Source organism: Apium graveolens, chromosome 8, assembly GCF_009905375.1.
Source record: "Apium graveolens cultivar Ventura chromosome 8, ASM990537v1, whole genome shotgun sequence".
Classification (NCBI taxonomy): Eukaryota; Viridiplantae; Streptophyta; class Magnoliopsida; order Apiales; family Apiaceae; genus Apium; species Apium graveolens.
In genome coordinates, this window is record NC_133654.1 from 266,995,840 (window position 1) to 267,010,173 (window position 14,334).

A 14,334-nucleotide genomic window follows, 5' to 3' on the forward strand; every position below is an offset into this window, starting at 1 on the left:
CTACCCCTTCTAGTGAAGGAAAAGAATGTTCAAGGCTGATCCACTTGATAGGGATAAATAAATCCTGATTGTATAATTAAATATTGCAAGGTGAAGGGCTGCTAGGTCCAATAAGAAGATGTATGACATTCAGACCAAGAAGGTCAACACATTGATCAGGCCTGATGGACCAGATCAGGCCTGATGAATCAAATAAAGCCCAAAAGCCCTGATTATTTATTAATTTCGTAATTAATAAATAAGGGAGAAAAATAGCTATTAAGATAAGTCCTAGTGAGGATATAAATCCTTGTAGATTGGCCTCCAAGGAACCTCATGGGATAAGGAATCATCTTCCTACTCCCTAGGACTCCTAAGTCTGTCCTGATTCAGAGACTTGACCACCAAGTCTCCTATACCAAGTCCAATTCAAGGACTCCCAACATCTATATAAGGGGTCTCACCCCACAACCAAGAACTACGTTTTTTGGCTTGATTCTCTAATTCACAGAGATACGTAGGCATCTCGTAAAGGCAGATTGAGCCACGAAACACGAGAGCAGCCGTTAAAGGCCTTGAGCTCCCGAATCTTAGTAATAAATACAGCAAATAATAATCTTAGTTTTTTATCCATAACATTTGGCACCGTCTGTGGGAAAACACAACAACAACCATGGCGAAAACATGGAGAACAATTAGAGCTCTGGAGGAAGGAACACCATCAGGGACAACTCAGGTGATTTCGTCAACCGTGGAGATTCCTCCCCACTCAACTTATGCATCTGCTCAAGGGGAAGCCCAGACAGGGGCAACTCAGCTTCAGCCACAAGTGACAACTTCCCCGACTATTCAAGGTACGAATTCGCACGTTCAACAAGTACATATACCTGTGAATTCTCGACCTGTTGGGTATGAATATTCAACTATTGTTGCTTCTAACCCCCCTTATGGGATGCCCCTTCACCCTGAGGTTGGAGGAAGCGGATATGCTGGGCGAAGCGAAGCACGAGGGCAGTCGCCCCCCTATATAAGAGGCTTGGCTCCTATCCCCGAGGATCGGGAATTTACTGGTCCTTACACTGATGAAAGAGACTCCGAATCCTCAGATGATGAAGTAGCCCCAAGAAGAAGGCGTCCTGGCAAAGAGCCGATGGCTGATAGAAGGCAACGCCCTCAAAGCACCCCAGGGGCGAATCCCCAAGAAGTGCAGGAAAGGATTAGGGCTCATGAGGCCGAGATCCAAAGGCTGAGGCGTGATTTGGAGGCTCACCAGGCCGCAAGACCCCAGATACCTCCCAGGGGGAGAAATCCTCCTCCTGTCATAGACCTGGATGGTCCGGTGCGAAGAAGGGCTGTTGCCCCAAGAACTGATCCAAGCAATCTACTTCCCCTTGGAGATCCTGATGATCCAACTCCGCCTTTCACAGAAGAGATAATGAATTCCCATATCTCAAGAAAGTTCAAGATGCCCACTATCAAAGCCTATGATGGCACGGGAGACCCCGCAAATCATGTTAGGACATTCTCTAATGCACTGCTGCTGCAACCCGTGAATGATGCTATACAGTGTCGGGCCTTCCCTCAAACCATGTCGGGTATGGCTCAAAGATGGTATAGTCGCTTGCCCCCAAACTCTATAGGATCGTTCCGGGAGTTAAGTCAGGCTTTCATTAAGCAGTTCATCAGTGGGAGAGTCCATGAGAAAAGTTCAGCATCTCTCATGAGTATTGTGCAAGGAGCAAAGGAATCTTTGAGAGACTGCCTGAATCGTTTTACAAAGGAGGCTTTAAAGGTCCCAGACCTTGATGATAAGGTAGCCATGATAGCACTACAACAAGGAACCAGGGATGAGTTTTTCAAGATGTCCTTGGCTAAACGTCCCCCTGAAAATATGTTGCAGCTTCAGGAGAGGGCAGGGAAGTATATCAAGGTTGAAGAAAGCATGAGGAAGACCGCAGTAACTAATGAGCCCACCGGAGGCAAGAAGCGAAAAACTGATCTGGAGTATATCGCTAAGGACAAGTATCCTAGAACCAAACAAAATCCTGATTCAATCCCCAAGAAGGGAGGACCTGGGCAAAAGTTCACTGAATACGCTAAGCTGCGCTCCTAGAAGTCAGATTTTGATGGAGGTTGAGAAAGACAAAGATATTCGCTGGCCTAAGCCCTTGAGGGCTGATCCTGCCAAGCTAGATAAGAGCAAGTATTGCAGGTTTCACAAAGATGTTGGCCATGACACCGATGAGTGTAGGCAATTGAAGGATGAAATTGAGTTCCTCATTCGAAAAGGAAGATTGAACAAATACACTGGAGAAGGAGGGGACAGGAATTATAGTGGAAGGAAGAACTTTGAAGATCGTAGGAGGGACCAAGACGATCAGGGGCGAAATCCCCAGCCTAGAGGACCTGTTATAAACACCATTTATGGAGGGCCAAGACCTCGAGGGCATGTGATAAACACGATCTTTGGAGGTCCAACTGCTGCTGGATTGTCCAAAAATTCCAGAAAGGCATATACTAGAGAGGTTATGCATATTGTAGGAGAAGCCCCGAAAAGGGCCAGGACAGAGGTAACGTTGGCTTTTGATGATTCTGACCTAGAGGGAGTCAAGTTTCCTCATGACGACCCGCTGGTCATAACACCGATAATAGGAAACAGCCCGGTCAAGAGGGTCCTCGTGGATAATGGTGCTTCTGTGGATATTTTGCTCCATGACACCTTTCTAAGGATGGGGTATAACGACTCCCAGTTGACACCAACCGACATGCTGATATATGGATTTGCTGGAGTAGAATGTCCAGTGGAAGGGATAATCAAATTGCCAACCACCATAGGTACGGAACCAAGGCAAGCAACGCAGATGCTGGATTTCGTGGTGGTAAAGGCTAGTTCAACTTATAATGCTATTATGGGGAGAACAGGGATACATGCCTTCAAGGCAGTCCCCTCTTCCTACCATTCAGTCATGAAGTTTCCCACCCGAAACGGGATTGGAGAAGAGAGAGGAGATCAAAAAATGGCTAGAAGCTGTTATTTGGCCTCTTTGAGGGCAGATGGAGTCGGGGGCAGGTTCTTCCTATTTTAGATATGGATGTCTGAGAAGATAATGAGAAGAGAGGAAAGCCAGCAGAAGAATTGGTTTCGATTTCTTTAGACCCCGAGAATCCCGAGAGGATGACTTTCATTGGAGCCACATTAGAGGAACCCCTTAGAGGGAAGTTGGTGAAATTTTTGCAAGAAAATAGTGATGTGTTCGCATGGTCAGCAGCTAATATGCCAGGCATAGACCCGGAACTGATCACTCACAAGTTAAACGTAGATCCAAACAGGAAGACAGTGAAACAAAAGAAAAGAAATTTCGCCCCGGAAAGACAGGAGGCTATAAAGCAGGAAGTTGAAAAGCTCTTAGAGGCTGGTTTCATAGAGGAGATTCAATTTCCGGAGTGGTTGGCAAACCCTGTAATGGTGAGGAAGGCTAATGGAAAGTGGAGGATGTGTATAGACTTCACTGATCTGAATGATGCATGCCCTAAAGACTGTTTTCCATTACCAAGGATTGATACTTTGATTGATGCCACTGCTGGGCATGAAATGCTGAGTTTCATGGATGGATTCAGCGGATATAATCAGATTAAGATGCACAAGGATGACATTCTGAAGGTATCATTTATCACTGACTTTGGTGTTTTTTGTTATCTTGTTATGGCGTTTGGTCTTAAGAATGCAGGAGCCACCTATCAAAGGTTGGTAAATAAAATTTTTAAGGATCTTATTGGTAAGACTATGGAAGTCTATGTTGATGACATGTTAGTCAAGAGTCTAGTAAAGACGGATCATATAACCCATTTGAGGGAAGCTTTTGAGATCCTGAGGTACCACAAGATGATGTTAAATCCTACGAAGTGTGCTTTCGGAGTAGGATCTGGGAAATTCTGGGGATTGATGGTCTCAAAGAGAGGAATTGAGGTTAACCCCGATAAAATAAAGGCAATCCTGGACATGGAACCACCAAAAACTGTCAAGGATATTCAGAAACTCACAGGAAGGGTTGCTGCGCTAGGACGATTCATCTCTAAGTCAGGAGACAAGTGTTTGTCATTCTTCAAGTCACTAAAGAACATCAAAGACTTTGTATGGAGTGAGGAAAATCAGAAGGCATTTAAAGAGTTAAAGAAGTATATGGCACATGCCCCGTTGTTGGCCAAGCCAGTTCTAAGTGAAGTTCTGTTCTTGTACTTGGCTGTTTCAGAGAGCGCCCTGAGTGCGGTGTTGGTTAAGGAGGAACTGAAAGTCCAGAAACCCGTATATTATGTCAGCAAAATTTTACATGGTGCTGAGTTGAATTATTCAACTATTGAGAAATTCGCTTTAGCCTTGGTAATGGCTTCAAGAAAGCTGCGTCCTTATTTTCAGGCTCACCAGATTGAAGTACTAACAAATCAGCCCCTGAGAAATATCATTCACAGTCCTAAGGCAAGTGGGAGACTGATTAAGTGGGCCATAGAGCTGGGAGAGTTCGATCTCAAGTATAAGCCACGTACGGCAATAAAAGCCCAGGCATTAGCTGACTTCGTGGTGGAATGTACCATACCCAACCAAAAAGTCGGGGGGCAGGAAGATGCCATACCTCAAGACAAGGGAGTCGATAATGAGGGCAAAGAGAAGGATGAGAAAGAATATTGGGTTCTCTATTTTAATGGAGCATCAAAAACAAATTCCAGTGGAGCAGGTTTGGTTTTGCAAAGCCCTGATGGGTTCCTAATAGAATATGCGATGAAGTTAGACTTCCCAACCACAAACAATGAGGCAGAGTATGAAGCCCTAATAGCTGGCCTTGGTCTAGCTGGCACATTTAGAGTCAAAAACTTAAAGGTCCGTGGAGACTCGAAGCTGATCATATCTCAGGTAAAGGGAGAATTTGAGGCAAGAGATGATACGATGGCTAAGTATGTCCGCCTAGTAAGGGATGTGATGACCCAATTTAATGAATGCCATGTTGAACATATTCCAAGGGAAGAAAATGCTAAGGCAGATGCGCTATAAAAGTTTGCTTCATCTGAGATAGAAGAAAGCTCAGGAAGTGTGTACTTTCGTGTTTTGAAGACACGAAGCATAGATGTTAAGCTTGTGGCTCCCATAGGCCCGGGGACGTCATGGATTGATCCTATCAAGGCTCACATTCAAACCGGTTGGTTACCAAGTGATGCAACTGAAGCACGAAAGTTAACTGTTCGAGCACTAAGGTACTCTTTGATAGATGGGATTCTGTATAAAAGATCTTTCGTGGTTCCTTACTTGAGGTGTCTCAGGCCCGATGAGGCACGCTTAGCTCTTGAGGAAGTGCATGAAGGTATTTGTGGGCAACACTTGGGGGTCAGGGCCTTGGCTCATAAGATAACCCGTTTAGGCTTCTATTGGCCAGAAATGATGGCTGATGCCAAAGAATATGTGAAGAAGTGTGATCGCTGTCAGAAGCATGCACCAGTCACCAGACAACCCCCCGAGATGCTGACCTCTATCAACTCGCCTATTCCCTTTTCTATGTGGGGGATGGATATTCTAGGGCCTTTTCCTATGGCCACGGCACAAAGGAAGTTTCTGATTGTGGCCATCGATTATTTTACCAAGTGGATCGAAGCCAAACCTTTGGCCAAAATCACAACTAAGCAGGTTGCACAATTCCTGTGGGAAAACATTATGTGCCGATATGGAATTCCCCGTATCCTCGCCACTGACAATGGAACACAATTCAACAACGAGGAATTCAAGAAGTATTGTGAAGAAAATGAAATTGAGTTACGGTTTACCTCTGTGGCTCACCCGCAAGCCAATGGGCAAGCGGAGGTAGCAAATCGGATAATATTGGATGGACTAAAGAAGAGGATTGAGAAGTCAAGAAATAATTGGGTAGATGAAATACTTCCAATATTATGGGCCTACAGGACTACCTGTAGAGTCACGACAGGAGCAACTCCCTTCATGTTGGCATATGGGGCAGAAGCAGTTGTTCCAGTAGAGATATCACATTCCTCTCCAAGGATTCAGGCTTTCGATGCAGAAGAAAATGAAGAAGGGCAGAGGTTAGCCCTGGATTTAATTGATGAAGTGCGAGATAAGGCACATGCAAAGATAGTAGAATATCAGAAAAAGGCTTCATTTTACTACAACCTAAGGGTTAAAGAAAGGTTTTTCAAACAAGGTGACTTAGTCTTGAGAAAGATAGAAGCTTCTGGTGTCGGGCAAAAAGGAAAGCTAGCCCCGAATTGGGAAGGGCCGTACATAGTCAAGAGCATTCAGGGTAGAGGAACCTACAAGCTGGAGACTATGGATGGTTTTGAAGTCCCGAGAACATGGCACGCATAAAACCTGAAGGTTTACTACGTGTAAGATAGTCGAAGTACGATTCTCACTTGTCATTGTGACAAGTAGGTTTAAAGGCGCCTTGAAGCTTCATTTGCGTAGGATTTTGATTTTCTAGCTATTATTAATCAGGGTCAAACCCATATTATGTGAGGTTTTGGAAGACCAGACTTCAAATTGAAGAATTCGAAATTATTTCAACCTATGGATGTTTGAGTTATGATGACACTTATGTGGCCAATTAGTTCAAAGTTTGAATGCATAATAAAGTATCGGAAAGATAAAAAGAAAGATGCGAATAAGGAAAGTAGCATATAAAATAACCCCGGAGGGTAATAAGTTCTGATACGAACAAAAACCCAGACATAAATTAAAGATAAAATTACAGAATAAAAAAACTACTCCTCCATGCGGGAGCCTTCATTCTCTTGCTCCTTATCAGCGCCTTCAGCATCCTTCGCAGGAGAAGCGGGAGGAGAAGCAGTGTTAGGATCCAAAATACGATCATCTTGCTGAGGGGAGTTGAAGAGGGCATCTATGCTGTCATCCGACTCAGCCTGCTCGAGACTTATAAAGTCCTTAGGGTCGACTAAGCCCGGGTGCTTCTCAGAAACCGCCTTTACGGCCGCATCCCATCCCTGAGTAAACTGTAGGGAACAAAGACCCTCATCATGAATCTCCATGAGATTCTTGAACTTGGCAGAATCCATGTAGTCATCAATGAGCTTATCCTTATCGCTCCTAAGTTTTACCAGCTCGGAATGAGCCTTAGCCAGCTCCTCCTTCTTCGTGTCCAACTTCTTCTTCAGGACCTTGGCTCTCTCCTCCCACTTCTTCATCTCCTTCTCAAAATCGTCAGAGTTACCCTTTCAGGATCTAGCCTGATGGAGGGCCGCCTGGAAATAGGTATTACTCTGCAAAGAAATATGTATGAGTTAGCACAAATTCATTGGGGTACAAGAAAAGTTGAAATTCACAAAAGGAAGAGAAGAAAAAAGAAAATTACCGCAGCTTGGGCTTGAGAACCCAGAAGCTCAATAGTCTCGATATCACTCCCCGTAACAATGTCAGTGAAATCGTGGGGAGTGATGGAATGGTACGACCAATCCTTGGCATGTTTGGTGGATCCAACCACCGTATCGCTCCTCCTGAAGCCCCAGTTAGGCCTGAAGGAATGTGCCTTAAGTGGAGGATCCACATCGTCCCCCAGCTCGACCACCGGGACGTGGGGCTTAAGGAAAGAAGGGCCGTCAGGTTTGCTCCTGGGGTCCCTGTTTAACTTGGCCCTCTTCTGGCGGCCAGATTCCCCCTCCTTGGGCCTATTGACATTATTAATGGCCTCACAAGCTGAAAGGAAAAGTAGAAGGAATATTAAAATCCAGAAAAAAAAGGGTGCGATTAAAGAGAAGGAAAAATAGTTACGCAGGTATAAATTTACCCTTATCACTGGCCTGGGAGAGACCAACTTTCTTCAAGGAAAACTCCTCTAAAAGGGTCCAGGTGTCTGTTTTCCCATCATCTGAAATTAAGGCTTGATAGGCCACCTCGTCCCCATCAGTTAACCTGATGCTACCAGGACTACCATCTGATACTTTGCAAAATGGCCTACGGAAGAGTGTGGCCCAATCACCCCCAGCCCAGGTCAACCTCACAAACTCGTCCCTCCATTTAGGGTTGTTCTCGACTATAGAGTTACTATCAAAGATATGGGGAATTTTGGGTCGTTGGCGAATTAAAACCCAGCCCGGTTGACTCATGGAACTATTATAGAATTGGAAAACTTTCCTAAAGACAGCTACGGAAAGAGGGAAGCTATTTCTAAGACAAAGGACCATAAAACAAATAATGTTCCTCCAAGCGTTAGGAGGGAGTTGACAAGGGTTGATTTGTACATCGGCTAGTAAACGAGGAATAAATTCGTGGAATGGGAACCTAAGACCTGCGGTCAGGGCTCCTCGATAAATGAACAGGGTATCCCCCTCCCAATTACAAGTTCTATCCCCAGGGGCGGCTGGAGTAATCCTAAGGTGGGGTGGAAGTCTGTACAGGGTGTTCATAGACTCTATCCTACCATCTAACTCATGAAAGGTGTTACCATGATTATACGAATCTAACTCAGATAGAGAGGGATATTCATCACCTCTCGAGTTAATCATATCAAGAAGGGAAGTATATGGAGATTGAATTTGAATGTTTGTACCTCTCTTAGAGACATTCATCTTCTGCAAACGAGCCAAGTCACGATCCGCCATTGATATGCTTCGGTTGAAGGCTTGAAACCCAGAAAAACCTGAGAAAGGTGGAGCTGCGGTGGCTGAGGTCGCCGGAAATCGCCTTCTCAAGGGGAGAACTCTAGAGAAATTTGTGGGAGAAATGAGAAATGAGAAGTGAAGTGAGGATTCTCACTTCACACTACACTTATATAGGCGAAAAGCTCGGAATACGAGGCGTTTCTAGGCCCATTTAGCCAGGCCCAACCTAAAAAGCCCATCTACTAAAAGTATCAGGAATAATCTAGAAGCTCCTATGGAAAATGAATGGTTGAAAATCGACCAGAATTTTAAATTGGTTCGATCAGAGTCCTGGTCGACGCAGAAAACAAGATCCTGGTTGATATCTCATTCGAACAGGAGGGAAGAAATCCCCTAAGTTCGATCAGAGTCCTGATCGACGCAAAAAAGGATCCTGGTCGATATCTCATTCGAACAGGAGGGAAGAAATCCCCCAAGTTCGATCAGAGTCCTGATCGACGCAAAAAAGGATCCTGGTTGATATCTCATTCGAACAGAAGGGAAGAAATCCCCTAAGTTCGATCAGAGTCCTGATCGACCCGAAAAAGATCCTGATCGATTCCTCATTCGAGCAAGAAGGAAGAAAAACGCTAAGATCGATCAGAGTCCTGATCGATATAAAAGATAATCTAGATCGATATTTCATTCGATCAGAGCGATAGAAAGCCATTTAGATCGATCAGAATCCTGATCGAAATCGATCAGGAATCCTGGTCGATTAAGCCCATGTTTCAATCGACTAGAATGTCACATTAAAGACCAGTTCGATCAGAGTCCTGATCGAAATCGATCAGGAATCCTGATCGAAGATCACGTCGACCAGAATGTTAATTCCTGAGCTAGTTCGATCAGGATCCTGATCGAAATCGGTCAGGAATCCTGATCGATTTTTTATACATCCTGATTGATTTTAAGGCTGAAAATTAGGGAAAAATCCAGAAATTAAGGATAAATCCCAGAAAATTAGGGAAAATCCAGAAATTAAGGATAAATCCCAGAAAATTAGGGAAAAATCCAGAAATTAAGGATAAATCCCAGAAAATTAAGGATAAATCCCAGAAAATTAGGGAAAATCCAGAAATTAAGGATAAATCCCAGGAAATTAGGGAAAATCCAGAAATTAAGGATAAATCCCAGAAAATTAGGGGAAAATCCAGAAATTAAGGATAAATCCCAGAAAATTAAGGATAAATCCCAGAAAATTAGGGAAAATCCAGAAATTAAGGATAAATCCCAGGAAATTAGGGAAAAATCCAGAAATTAAGGATAAATCCCAGAAAATTAGGGAAAAATTCCTGGAAATTAGGGAAAATCCAGAAATTAAGGATAAATCCCAGAAAATTAGAGAAAAATCCAGAAATTAAGGATAAATCCCAGAAAATTAGGGAAAAATTCCTGGAAATTAGGATAATTCCTGAATTAAAGGAAAAGTCGTTGTAAATGTGTACGTCGCTCCACACTTTACGCCAAAACGAAACTCTGTAAGGGAATGAATAGACTTAACTTCTGCGAAACCTAATCAATGTTTCCCAAAAGTTGGGGGGAAAATGATAGGGATAAATAAATCCTGATTGTATAATTAAATATTTCAAGGTGAAGGGCTGCTAGGTCCAATAAGAAGATGTATGACATTCAGACCAAGAAGGTCAACACATTGATCAGGCCTGATGGACCAGATCAGGCCTGATGAATCAAATAAAGCCCAAAAGCCCTGATTATTTATTAATTTCGTAATTAATAAATAAGGGAGAAAAATAGCTATTAATATAAGTCCTAGTGAGGATATAAATCCTTGTAGATTGGCCTCCAAGGAACCTCATGGGATAAGGAATCATCTTCCTACTCCCTAGGACTCCTAAGTCTGTCCTGATTCAGAGACTTGACCACCAAGTCTCCTATACCAAGTCCAATTCAAGGACTCCCAACATTTATATAAGGGGTCTCACCCCACAACCAAGAACTACGTTTTTTGGCTTGATTCTCTAATTCACAGAGATACGTAGGCATCTCGTAAAGGCAGATTGAGCCACGAAACACGAGAGCAGCCATTAAAGGCCTTGAGCTCCCGAATCTTAGTAATAAATACAGCAAATAATAATCTTAGTTTTTTATCCATAACACCACTTATGCTAGTTCAGGTATTTCTGGCCAGAGTGAATGAAATTAGAAAGGAATTTCTAATTTACATGGAACTAAGCATAGTAAATGGGAAAGCAAATGATTAAATTAGATAGGCTTGACACAAGATTCATGCCTTGTATTTAATCAGGACATTGTAGGGTGGAAGGAGTTAATTGTACGGTAACTATTCACTGAATAGGTTCTTGGTATTCTAAGCAGTGAATTCGTATTATCCGGATAGTCGCGATATGCTGAGAAGTATCCCTCACGTTGTAGAATAAATATGGTTAATTAATTAATCATATTTAATGAATTAGAGAATTCATATAAATAATGATAAAATAGTTTTATTATTATTTATTTCTACTACCGGCTTAATATTGAACCTACAGGGTCACACCATAAAAGAGAATGATTTAATGGTGGAGGAATTAATTAATAATGACTAATAATTATTTATTTATGAAATAAATAATTAATTGGCAAATTTAATATTTGATTAAATGAGATTTAATTGATTATAAATTAATTAAGAAAAGTTTTTAATATTATTAATTAAGAATTTAATTTTTGGAAATTAAATCAAGGGAGAGAATTATTTCTAAAGTGTTTAGAAAAAGGATTAATAATTAAAAGGTGTTTTAATTATTAATGTGAATAATAAAGGGTTAATAATAATAATATTTTATGGGAAAATTTCAGCTGAAAATTTTGCCAATAAATATACTATTATAAACCCTATTTTTATTCTAACCCAAAATTTTTAGAAAACCTAATTCTCTCCACCTCCTCCTCCTTAGCATCGTTTTCTTGGTGGATACCGGTGGAGTGCTTCACGTTTGAGGAGCAGCTGCTAAGGATCTCCGATCGTTGCTTTTGGATCGCTATTAAAGGTTAGTAATCGATTCATATGTTTTAATCACGATTTATATGCTTTTATTTGGATTTTATATGTGTAAAAAGTGTTTTTACCATGCTTCCACTGCGATTAAAATCCAACATTGGTATCAGAGCATATGTTGTATGCATATAGATCTGTGGTAAAAATTTCAGAATTTTATGTGCTTGTATGAATTAATTATGATTTTTACAAGTTATATCATGGATTAATTATGACTGATGAGAAATCATTTCTCAGAATAATTTTTAATGTTGATCTGGGTTCTACAAATCTTGTAGATCGTCCGGGTATTTTTTTCATAATTTTATGATGTATAGATTATTTATTATGAATTTTTGAAGTTGTTTTCATTAAATTCGTAGTTAAATAAACATATATATATATATTATTAGTATGTATATATATATATATACATCTGCTATTGCTGCTGTAAAGTTTTACAATAAAGAGAATGTGTTGTTGCACGGAAAATAGTAAAGGACAGGGACGGAGGCACGGAAATCCGTGCGAGAAAAGACAGCGGCTGTCAGAATAGGGTTCAGGACCGCGCGTCTGCCATGCGTGCGGGGGGCTCACGCGCAGCGCGTGGCAGACACGCGCGGTCAATGGGTCAACCATTGCTGACGTCATGCTGACGTCAGCTTAGGTTTTTGGGCGCGTGAAGCGCGTGGGGCGCGTGGAGCGCGTGGTTGGATGTCAGACACGCGCCTGACAGCGCGTGTGCGCGTGTCGGCGCGTGTGGTTGCTTGTTTCGGCGCGTGAGGGCGCGTGCTAGCTCAGAATTGGGCGTTTTTGGTGCCGTTGGATTCGTCTTTTCGAGACGCTTCTAATGGTATATTTTATGATATTTTATGAAATTGTTTCGAACTGTTTATAGCTAACAGAAGTGTTTTAAAGCTGTTTTTTACCGTTTTAAATGCTTCATGTGATACATAGAGATGTATAATGCTTAGACTAATATGCTAGATGATGTAACATGCCTACCTTGACGTTTATTCATGTTTATATATGTGATATGTGCTTAGTTTATCATGCGATGATATATTTAGGTGAACTTAAATGAACATAAGGCGCTTGTTAGACAATCTAGTATAGTGAAATTGTTTCATAACCTTAATAATAATATTATGAATACAATCATGAGATTCTTGTGTTTATGAAACACGTAATTGAATATGAATTTTCAATATGAGAGAAAGGATGATTCTGTCAACAACAGATTTCTATCTGTAAGAAAGAGTTATTAAGTGACGCCTCTTGACAATGCTCCACCCGATCTGGGAATCATCTGATTATTGATTATTGATTTGAAATATTTAATTTAAAAGGAAGAATCTCTTTATAATATGATTATGATTGTAACGTAATATAATCCCTCTAAAATTAAATAATATCAAATAGTAATTGGCCAATAACACAACGGGCTTGTGTCGGTCATAACCTTCCAATATGATAGAAAGTAGTTCTTATTTTTAAATCATTGTCGGTTCGTGCTACAGCCGAGGGCTTTGATTTCGAAATAAGAAATACTTGTCTATTACATAGAGATGTGTACATTGAATTGGAATCTAAAGGTCGGTACGTGCCACAACCGTGGGCCATTGGAGACTGATTCAATTGTACGGAATGTTGGGTTAGACTTGACTTAGAATATTGAGTTTGTCGTGCCACAGCCGTGACTCAAGTATTTAAGAGGCTAAAGTTTGATTAGGGAATAACATAAGATGTAATTGACAAGAGTTGTCTGCCTATTGAACATTACATGGCGGTTTGTGCTACAGTCGGGGTTGTGTCATGGAATGTAGGATCCCTATTCCCACTAGCATTATGAATGCTTAATTTTTCACGTAGGGGGTTGTATAAATTAGATAAACTAGTGGGAGCCACTTATGAATAAAGACCCGATTCATATAGTGTTTTGAAATAAAATTGAATATTTGCTAAGTGTTGTTATGTGTTTATCATTTACAGATTTACTTTGTACGTTATGTCTTCTGCACTATCACTCAGGAGCATACTAGATGCTCACAAGTTGTCTGGTCCTAATTTTGCTGACTGGCTTCGAAACTTGAGAATTGTTCTCAGGGTAGAGAAGCTGGAATACGTGCTTGACTCACCTAAGCCCATTGAACCTGCTAGCGATGCACATAATGATGAACATGTTGTGTATCGTAAGTGGATAGATGATGCAAATTTTGCTCAATGCATCATGCTAGCTTCCATGAACATTGAGCTACAGAAGCAACATGAGCATATGGATGCTTATACTATCCTTATGCATCTACAAGAGTTGTATGATGTGGCGGCGAGGACAGCTCGATATGAGATATCGAAGGAGTTGTTCGGTTGTAGGATGTCTGAGGGATCTTCTGTGAATGACCATGTACTTAAGATGATCAATTTGATTGAAGGTCTTGGACAACTTGGTTTTGCCATGGATGGGGAGCTGAGCCAAGACTTGGTCTTGCAATCGCTTCCGAGTTCGTTCTCGCAGTTTGTTGTGAACTTTCATATGAATAAGTTGGATATCAGCCTGCCTGAACTCCACAACATGTTGAAGACTGCGGAATCGAATTTCCCCCCTAAGAAAAGTTCTGTTCTTCTAATTGGTGAAGGTTCCAATCCTAAGAAAAGGAAGAGGAACTCTTCCAAGAAGAAGAAAGTAGGTGAAGAAAAGTCAG